Raw genomic sequence first — 10,000 nt, forward strand, 5'->3', positions numbered from 1 at the left:
GTAAAGACTGTTTGTGAGGGTGTTGGAATCGCCAAACATCAGGAAAAAGGTATTGAGTAATGGTGTGACCTGTGAAATGTCTCGCAGTACATGGTTGAGGTTTTGGACATTTCCGGTCCAACGAGGAATTAACTGTGTGCGATTAAAGTCACCTCCCATAATTAGACAAGCTTATATATCCACAGATTTGACATACACATAGCGAGACTATGTCAAGACCATTTGCTTCTACAAGTTTCCTGACTTGCAGAAACTGGCAGAGCAAACTACCACCACCATTAATATTTATCATTTGTCTTAACGCCAGTCTGAGAGGATAATAATAACTTCAAAAACTAGAAGGGCAATGGATGGCGCGCATACCTCCACCACGCAATGCCTGAACCACGAGAACATATCAAGCCTAATACATTTTTGAAATATCATGTCATACAGTACTATATCGATTTTGGTGATCTCTCATTGGTGAAGAATCACTTTAAAATTTAAATAATTATCGTATCCACATCCGATTCGGATTTTCACCAAAATCAAAGGCCCGGTAGATCACTCCCCAGATACACCACCCAACCTGCCCACCAAGTTTCATCCGGAATCCGCCCATAACATTTTGAGATATCCTGCACACAGTTAAACAAACAGAAAAATATAAACCAAACAGAAGGGGGTGAAAAACATAATCTCCTTCACCTTCGGTAGCAAGGTAAATATAAAGAGTTAAAATCATTTAAAATTGACTGTAGCCATTTACAATCTTTTTTATTTTAAAACTTTAACTTCTTTGGTGCAATGAGCCTCACGAAAATTAAATGAATCTGGCTTGTGCACAATAAGCATGCGCATTCAAGAAAGGTTGTAAATTCTGGGAAATAATCTGTTAAGTTTAATGTTTGTTTTCCTGACAGTGTTTTTACAGTACGTTTTGCTCTGAATTGGTGAGCTATCCACTACTTCAGGTTTATATTTTCTTGATCTATTTCAGACTAGTCAGAATCGGTTTTGCACAGATTGCATAAACGACCACTATCCGGCAAGACAACACCACCTTCACCATTAATGCATGAATCTCTACCAGCCACATTATTTAGTGCGCTGTAGCACCGTGTTATCAACACTTGCAGCCAGAACAACACAACCTCGTCGATCAATCAGACACCATTCGATGCAAGCATCATCAGTAATATCAGACTGTGAAATTATAGGGATGCCTATGTCCAATAATGAGGGACAACCTGACATCCATCGGAACAGAGCTATCTGATAGTACTAAGTTATCTGTCAATTCACGGCCATCTAATGGTGCAGAGACATCTGGCTGTGTGCAGGTAAGAGAGAGCAGGCAAAACATGTTTTAATAAGACAACCTTCGATGGGCGTCTTGAATTACATCAATTTTCACATTCCTATTATTTTTAACAAGAAAAGGCAGCTCTATAAGATGTTAAATCTGTTAGATCTATGAGAATTCCTTAGTGTTCACTGTTGACAGGGAGTCCACATGAGAACTTTCATTATCGGGATTTTCCAAAACATCAGCAAATTTAACATTCACACTGAGCACAATCATTAGAGAGGATTATGAAACGTTTTTCAACAGATGGGATAAACCTTGCTGAAGAGAGAAAGAAGGCGGCCCACACACACGGTAGTAACAAAGTGGGACAGCCTCTGCAGGGTCCATACTATCGCAGGAAAGCACTTGCTGTTGGTAGTCGGTATAAGTTAATTCCAGGTAAGCTTTGCAATATGACAGCAATGCCCAGTGGATTTACATCACTTCCAGGTTATTTGCTCACGTGATAGTACGGTACTGTTTTTTTCTGAGCAAGATAAGTATGAAGGATCGTTTTCTTTTTCCTTGAATAAACAAAGGTGAAACAATTCCAATACTTGATGCATTGGTGGTTGGATTCATGTCCACGTACATGCGTGCGTGTGTCCGCAACCATATCTGGGACTTATGTGTGGATCGGTTTTATTCGTACTCAGCACAAAGAGAGCAACGCATGATGGCATACATGTGTACACATCATTTTTGTTTCCATGATGCGTCAAAGCTGGCAGGAATGGCAGCCATTTCAGATTGTATAAAAACAGAAGTGTTAGGGCTCGTCCTCCAACCCATTTTCTCAGACATGCATTCACCCGATGTTACATTTTAAACTTGGTGCACAGATAAAGAATAACGGCCTATGGCACACCCAGCACATCTATGTTTTCTTTGGAGATCAAGATCCCAAGATAGCCGACTGGTGGCCATTTTCTTGCACTTAAATGTGTCCCAGAACCAATGTTCAAAGGGCGGAGGAGCTCCTTGTGAGCCAGCGGCCATCCATATCTAGTGCCCAACTGTGGCTCCTGCAGGCGTCCTCCTGCAGTTGGGTTACTTTTTTATCAGGAGGTTGGTGGCACGGGATTTGCACTCAATGGTGCACCCATAAAACTCCTTCATTCTGCGCAAAATGCGAATCACGCAAAAAAAAATCTGAAAACCCACTCGTGAGGGGCCTACTGCTCCTGTGCATGGCTTCCCGCCTTGGGCACAGCTCTCACACGGATGACGGGATTGGGGCAAAGCCTTCGGGACCCCCAATCTTTGATGACTAGGAGAACCCACAGGGGTAACATCCCTCGGTCAGGTGCAGGAGAGTGTGTCGAAGATCAGTGCTGAGGTGTCCGTCCACCCAAGATGGCGGTCTCCTGCATGCCGGGTTAACCTGAGGCGGTCCCTTCGGGTGGGTGCCTGGAATGTCCTATCCTAAGAGAGGATGGTCACCTGTCTCTGTTATCATCTGAGCTCAGCGTTTGGACATCGGGATTGCAGCACTCTCTGAGGGTCCCCGGAGGCAGTTTCGGATTGCGGTGAGATAATGGTGGGTGGTTACACTGCCTACTATGATGGTCTGGTCACTCAGTGATGGTTACCATACCCAAAGGAGTTGCTGTGGCTGTGTCCAATAAGCTGACCCCAATGATAATTGAGAGTAACACCGGTCAACAAAGCGTGTATTATGAGATTAAGGAGATTCGTCCACTCCTTCCGGTGTCATTTCCCTGGTCTCCTGTTTATGCTCCGAGAATCGAGTGATCTCACCGTGAAGAAAGGATGCATTCTACGCCGCAGCTTGAGTCTGTGTGGTTGATCAGTGCCCCAGGCGAGATACACTTCTGAGTCTTGGGGGATTTCAATGCATCGACTGGAACTGATAGGGATGGTTATGAGGTGTGTTGTTGGTCCCCATGGGTCAGGAGCTATAAACCAGAATAACGCATAGGAACCCTCTGCCGAGGCTCCCTCCTACAGATTCTCGGTGGGTTGAGGTCCGGACTTTGGCTTGGCCACTCTAGAACGTCTACATCATTATCCGGAACCATTTCTTGACTGACTTGGCTGTATGTTTTGGATTGTTGTCCTGCTGATAAGTCCAATGCTCCCCGAGGTGAGATTTCTCTGCGGACTGTTTTGATGTTTTCCTCAGGGATCTTGATCATGTACTGCTCCTTTTTCATGATGCCATCCACTTTGGACCCAGAGATTGCCGGGCCCACTAACTTTGAGAAACATCCCCAAAACATTATGCTCCTACCTCCATGCTTGCAGTAGTTGGGACTGTGTTCTTCCAGGGTTGCCTATGCTTCACCTTTTCTTTTGCCAAACGAAAGCAACATCTCTATGCCCGAAAAGCCCCATTTTTGTCTCATCTGACCACGAGAACTGCTTGGACCAAAAGCTTGGATCTTTGTCCAGTGTTGAGCTTTTGCAAAGCTACAGGCAGACGAGCCTTTCTAGGAGCCTGGGATGGAGGGGTGGAGTCTTTCTTGATCGGCTTGTAAATCATGGGAGACCCCCCTTGTGCAACATCCGCTGGAGTGTCTGCCTTGATATCTTGGTCCCAGACTCGCCAAGGTTGTTCAAGGAGAGCCTTAATAGTGATCCGTGGATTGTTGTGCAGTGCAGTCTCTTGCCATACTTTTCCTTGCCCAGACGAGGCAACACCTTTGGCTTCCGACCACGTCCTTCAATGTTTTTTACAGTGTGGGAACTCCTTGTACTTCCTAAATTATGCTTTGTATGGGTAGCAGCTGGCACTCGGAACTGCTTCAGAAATAGCTTTGTAGCCTTTCCCCTCCTTGTGAGCATTCACAATGCACAACCCAGAGGTCTCACTGACTTCTTTCTTCACTTCGCCATGCTGACAATGACACTGAGAATGATTGCATCAGCTCCCCTTAATTTCTAGTCTCAAAGCAAGAGTGTTGTTCTCTCACATTCCCTAACTGTACATTCAATAGACCAAATTTGTAATGGCCATTCCAGATTGTATGCACATCATGTGGAATAATTGCATAACATTATAAAGAATCTCAGGACTATCAAAAGCATGTGCATTATCACAAACATTGGCCTCAATTCTGGAGACTTGGTATGGGGTCTGAATAATTTTTGACAGGCATAAAAACAAAAATCTTAACATTTCTATTTGTATTATACTTTCTAATAATGTTGAGCCAAAATATATGTGGATTTGTACATGTCCAACTGAAATGTCCTTGGGTGAAGTGAAAGTTCCACCACTCCTCAGCTTGGAGGTATGAGGGTCAAATGCAAAAACTCTGATTTTCGTGAGGGTATGAATACCATTTTGGGGTTAACTGTAAGTGTTTAGGAGGGAAGATTGCAGTGGTGTGTTGAATGACGTCATGGCACGTAAAAGCAGGGAGGCTACGCATGATAAATCAGAATCCGACTGTGACGTTGTTCCATGGTGTCTGTGTCCTTCACTCGGAGCTGGCTCACTTAACTGAAATACGGACGTGAAAGGCAGTTTGTTCAGTATATAACATTCTCCCTCTTCTCTCTACCCATACTGGCAGAGTCTGTGAAGTTGGGTGTGGCATCATGGTGGCTGTGTGGTTTTGGTGAGCTGTGCACTCCTCTGTCTTCTGATTCTTCATCCCTTTTTTGCATCACTCACTTACATTCTTTTTCCTCATTTTTTGTTTGTGTGTACATCGTTGCTCTTCGTCTGTATATCCCACCTCGTCTGTATCCCCCGCATCAAACGTGGAGAAAATGCTGAATGTTGTGATTCCAATTCCGAGTGCATGGACATGATTATCAAGAGTGTGCTTGTCGAAAGAAACGTTAGAAATAGTTTCAGGCTGTGGCGGGTTTTGGCCGTAGTAAAGAGAGATTCTGCCCTCAAACCGCACTCCCACTTCAGCTGGGGAGACTGCCACACTTAATATGGTTCCACCCACTATCGGTGACAACTCTGCTTCAATCCCTGTCTCCAGAAAAAGGTCGCAGAGGACAGGACAGTGCCTCAGAGTGTCTGGGATGGGTTCTGCTTGTTTACCACTCTATGGGAACGAGGGAAACTGCCTTGGGAGGTCCTGCCTACACATAAAGGAAAGGACAGTTTTTGGCTGCAGGAGGAATATTGTGACAACGCAGACACAACTCCAGTTTTATCCGATACAATACCAATGGATAATCGGTATACAGTTAACTCTCAGTGAAGATGTCGAGTCCCCTGCCGGTGGATCCAAGGAGAATGTGACTTGTTGCCGGAGAATATTAAAGAAAGACGGTCTTGATTCCTTCTCTTGGTAATAAAACATGAGCAACGTAAACACCCAACTGTAAATAGAGCCCAAAATTAGCCCACAGTGTCCCGTTTTTAAATGACAAAAACTGTTCAATTCTTGCGAGAACCTTCCTGCACCAACTACCTCTGAAGGCGTGCCAAAGGGGTAGATGACATGGTTGAAGAAGAACCTCATGTTGCTACCGCCTGTGGCTGATTTACGGCCCTCCTACCCCCCTACCCCCTCCAGATTACCTGATGTTGTGTTAGAGCCTCCCCCCCAACTTCGCCTGGAATAGAGCAGAGGGCTGATACCCTACGCACCAGGATACCCATACCAGGACATAGCTTATGAAGGCAGGAAAATGAAAAAAAAAGCGCTTCGTGGAATAGGTCGGAGGAGGGAATGCGTTTGACATGCTAGCGAATTACCCTGACAAACAAGAGGAATCTAACGACTTCCAGTCAAAAATTCTCAGAGTCCCTGAATCAGACTTTCCAGAAAAAGTAATGTTGGCATGAAGGATCATTTTCTGATTTGCATGGGTTCATTGAAACGGCAAGAAGTAGCATCATTCAATACGAGCCCACTGACTACCATGTTACCGGAACCACAATGCAGTCGACTTAAGAAGCACATTGTTCAGGCTAAAAAGGAACAAAAACGTTGATCTGCATGCCTTTTTACACACCGTTGTAACCTTCTGACGCCTGTAATATAAATGGTGGCATAAGGCAGTCGAGGATGCTTCAGAGTTGTGAACCTTAAGAGCAAAAAAAAACCCAAAAACAAAACCAAACGTAGTTTTCTTGCCAGGAAACACATTCTACTCCGGCATCCCACACTGAGTGGAACCGAATGATGAAGAGGACTGACTACTTTCGATTCAACCTCTGCGCACAGCAGGAGTTGCCTTCTTTCTTCTTTTTTTTGTTTTGCATTGTCCAAGGCTCATTGTAAAGAGCTAACACACAACTTTGCTTACAGCAAGGGGGGGGGCATAAGACAAAGAGAGGTGGGAGAGGAAGGACAAAACAGTGGGGAACAAAGACTTTCGGGAGATCTGTGGAAGTAGAGGTATTGGGCAGGGAACACGGGGTATACAAGATGGACATTTTGCAGAGACTTTCTAGATTAGTATTCCACTTTTTTCATATAACTCGGGCTGTCATGTCAAGAAATAGTTCCAGGTCACTTAGCCTTCCTAGATTTTGTAGATATATTAGGAATATCCCCATGCTGCTTTACTAAATGTCTACAGCTCCTTTCAAAAGCACAGACCGAAACTGAGCCTTCTTAAGGCAGGTTATGGCCCCCAAATGAGGCAATTAGACCTGCAAAAGTGGCATGTGTGCAATGAGGGAAACTTTATTACACCTGCAACCTGAGTGTGATCAGAATGGTGCAGAACCTCCCACCCTGGACCGGCCAGAACTGCATATGTCTGATATCAGCAAGAGACTGAGTTTCAGGCACTTGTCTGGTGGGGACAAAATACAAACACCCATCAGTTTACACTAGTGTAGATGTCGTACAGAACAATCAGGTGGCTTTCGCAAAAGCATATTGACAGGTTTTCTGTGAATCTTCCTTTTACCTTTTTCTTTCCTACCGCACCAGAATTTCTCCGTCTGGTTTTTCTGACCACCACCTCATTACCGTGAACTTATCGTGTAGAGTCAGTTCCAAATTGCAACTCCTTTTTGAAATTTCGCATTTCTGTTTTGGAGAACCTCTCATTTAGTAGTGCTTTTTAAAGTGTATGGTCCAGCTTGATAGGTTCCAGAGCCCCAATTCAAGGACCAACGATTTTGGTGGGAAATGCAAATAGTCCAAATTTTGAGCTGCTGTTAGGATAGAAAGCAGAAAGCAATTTCTGCTTTCTATCCACTAAATAAACGCAGGATAAAAACCAAGCTCAAGAAGAAAATTCATTGCTCATCTCGCAGTGGAGACCAGTGTCTCCTTGTGTACAGACTAAAAAAAAATTCAGGACACTCCCTTTTCCCACGCCTCACTATAAAGACATCACACACATAGATCAAACTTGTTGTAGTTTCAATTATAGCATATTCAGGATACTCTCCGTTGTGCAGGATATAATTAATATACTGAGATGAACCATGAAAGTTGTGTAAGCCTAGTCTTTCTGAGATCAGGAGGAAAGCATTCGATTGTGTATCTCATGCATATCTTTTGAAGTTCTAAGAAGTTTTGGTTTTGGCCCTCTTGTTTGTTTTTAGTACATCCGACAGAGCAGTTCTGTTACTGAAACATCTCAGCCATTCCAAAGAATTAATAATTAACTCATACCCCTCTTTTGTGTTAGGGAGAGGTAAAGCAGAGCACTGCTGCCTTTTTCAGGATCTTGTATGACCCTATCCCGCAAGCCCTTTTAAATACCCTTCATAAATCCTTGTCTGGTGTTACTATTGGAGCCTCGGCCACCTAAAACATGCATCGCTTTTGCAGTTGACATCTGTGCCTGTGTCAATCACTCAGCAGATATTGTGAGAGCACTATGAGTGTCTTAAAGTTGTTCCAGATTGTGAGCATCATCGGCCAAAATCTAGTGGACCAAAACTTTGCCCAGAAGCACTGTGGCTTCAAACCTCTACCTATCCCCTACCCCCTCTGTCCTCTTTTCTCCATGCCCCAATTCTTTCTTAGAGAAGAGATGGGATTAAGTTTCTGGGGGTTTCTGGTCCGGTAACTTTGCAAGAGGCACAAATGGGATTGGCTTGTTTGAATGAATGGAATTCCATTGTAAATTGAAATGAAAGGAGCTTACTCTGCCAGTTGTCCGACCACGGCAGTGGACTAGTCATTAACAGTCTCATTACCTCCGCGCTTCATGGTAAAAGTTCTTGCCCTCCAACACTGTTTATGTAGCCAGCGATGGACTGAGATACAAAAAATGTGCCACTCGCTTCCTCTGGTCAGGAAAGCACTGGACCGCGACCAGAGATCTTGAACCTACACAAACGACAGAGGGTGGCCAAGGGCTTGTAAATGTTGAGTGCACATCATAGCTTTCTGTGTCTGCAAACAGCATGACACTTCTTGTATGAGCCTTGTTTGACCTGGAGACAGCTTGCCGGTTGCACTCCTTTGTCAAGTTGAGAAATTGGACCTCGCTCAGAAGCTGTTTTTAATGGACCCAACCAAGATAGACTTATCCATTCTACCTTCCTTTCACAAAAGCCTACTAAACATGTGGCAAGCTTTTTACCTGTGTTTGTGACCCATCGACACTATATTCGATCCATGCTCCTCAATGAACCATGTATTCCATAACCCCATGATTTGAATGGTTTGAGAATAAAAATTTACTTCATTCTACCACAGTTCACAAATGCCTCAATAACTTCCAAAGTGTGCCACTTGAGAAATGCCACCAGAATGATGGGTGGTAAGCGCTGCTGCTCTCTTGCTTTGACAGTTGGCATCAGATCATGTCGGAGAGTAGACAGCCTCTTGAAATCAAGCACTTTGCACCAACCGTGCCTCACAGAGCTTGAACAAATAGCCCTCCTGCTAACCACCTCCAACCCTTCCCCAACCTTTGTCCATCTGGCTCTCCTGATATAGAACTCATTTGTTTTGGCCGCTCTCTATCCCTTTTCTCTGAATATTCGCAAATTCTTACTGTCATGGCCAAAAATATTGGCACCCATGCACTATTTCCAAATGATATACCATTTCTTGCAGAAAATTGTTGAAATTTTAAAAAGAAATCTTTTCATATTCACATATGTATTTCGTTGGTTTGCAGTGGAACAAAACAAAAAAAAGCTGAAAGAAATAACTAAATCTTAGTTTTATTCAACACAGAAATCCTAAAATTGCCTGGAAATTGTTAATATTATTGGCACTTTTTGGAAGTTGTTGGAAATAATTAGATTTTAAGCAGGTTATTCTCCCTTACTTTGGAATTAAACTCACCTGTGTGGTGAGTTGCAGGTACCTGCAACCTACTCTAAAAAATCACTCATTCACCCAGTTTGTATACAGAAAAGGAGTCATTCTGCTGTTTTATGTCACAGTGTGTACCGCAATGAGCATGGAGAAAAGAAAGAAAACCAGAGAATTGCCCTGAGGAGGTCCGACCCACAAGATTGTAGCCAAGCATGGACAACGTCTCAGGAGGCTACGAGTCCATCTCCAAAGACCTTGATGTTTCCTGTGTCCACCGTACACACAGTAATGTCATCAGGAAGATTTGAGCCAACAACTTGGCACTGTAGCCAAACTCATTGACCGTGGCGCAATAGAAAACTAGATCGATGATTGCAGCGAATGATTGTTCAAATGGTGGAGAAAGCACCTCCAATCAACTGCCAAATAGATTCAAGCTGACCTTCAGACACAAAGGCTACGACATATTCAACTCACACCATCTGTCGCC

At 43.9% G+C, this 10,000-nt stretch overlaps 1 pseudogene across 1 annotated transcript in view; it reads right to left on the minus strand.

Moving 5' to 3' along the window:
• The window catches only part of LOC147024976 (FRAS1-related extracellular matrix protein 1-like), a 127,656-nt pseudogene that overhangs the window by 42,820 nt on the left and 74,836 nt on the right, over positions 1–10,000 (minus strand). Inside the window, exons 21-22 of the transcript XR_015059657.1 lie at positions 5,375–5,386; positions 2,888–2,893 (exon numbers count right to left, since the gene is read on the minus strand). The product of XR_015059657.1 is annotated as an FRAS1-related extracellular matrix protein 1-like (transcript). The remainder of the gene's footprint in view (positions 1–2,887; positions 2,894–5,374; positions 5,387–10,000) is intronic.

Source organism: Eptatretus burgeri, chromosome 6, assembly GCF_056783735.1.
Source record: "Eptatretus burgeri isolate ZD-2024b chromosome 6, Ebu_testis_v1, whole genome shotgun sequence".
Taxonomy (NCBI): Eukaryota; Metazoa; Chordata; class Myxini; order Myxiniformes; family Myxinidae; genus Eptatretus; species Eptatretus burgeri.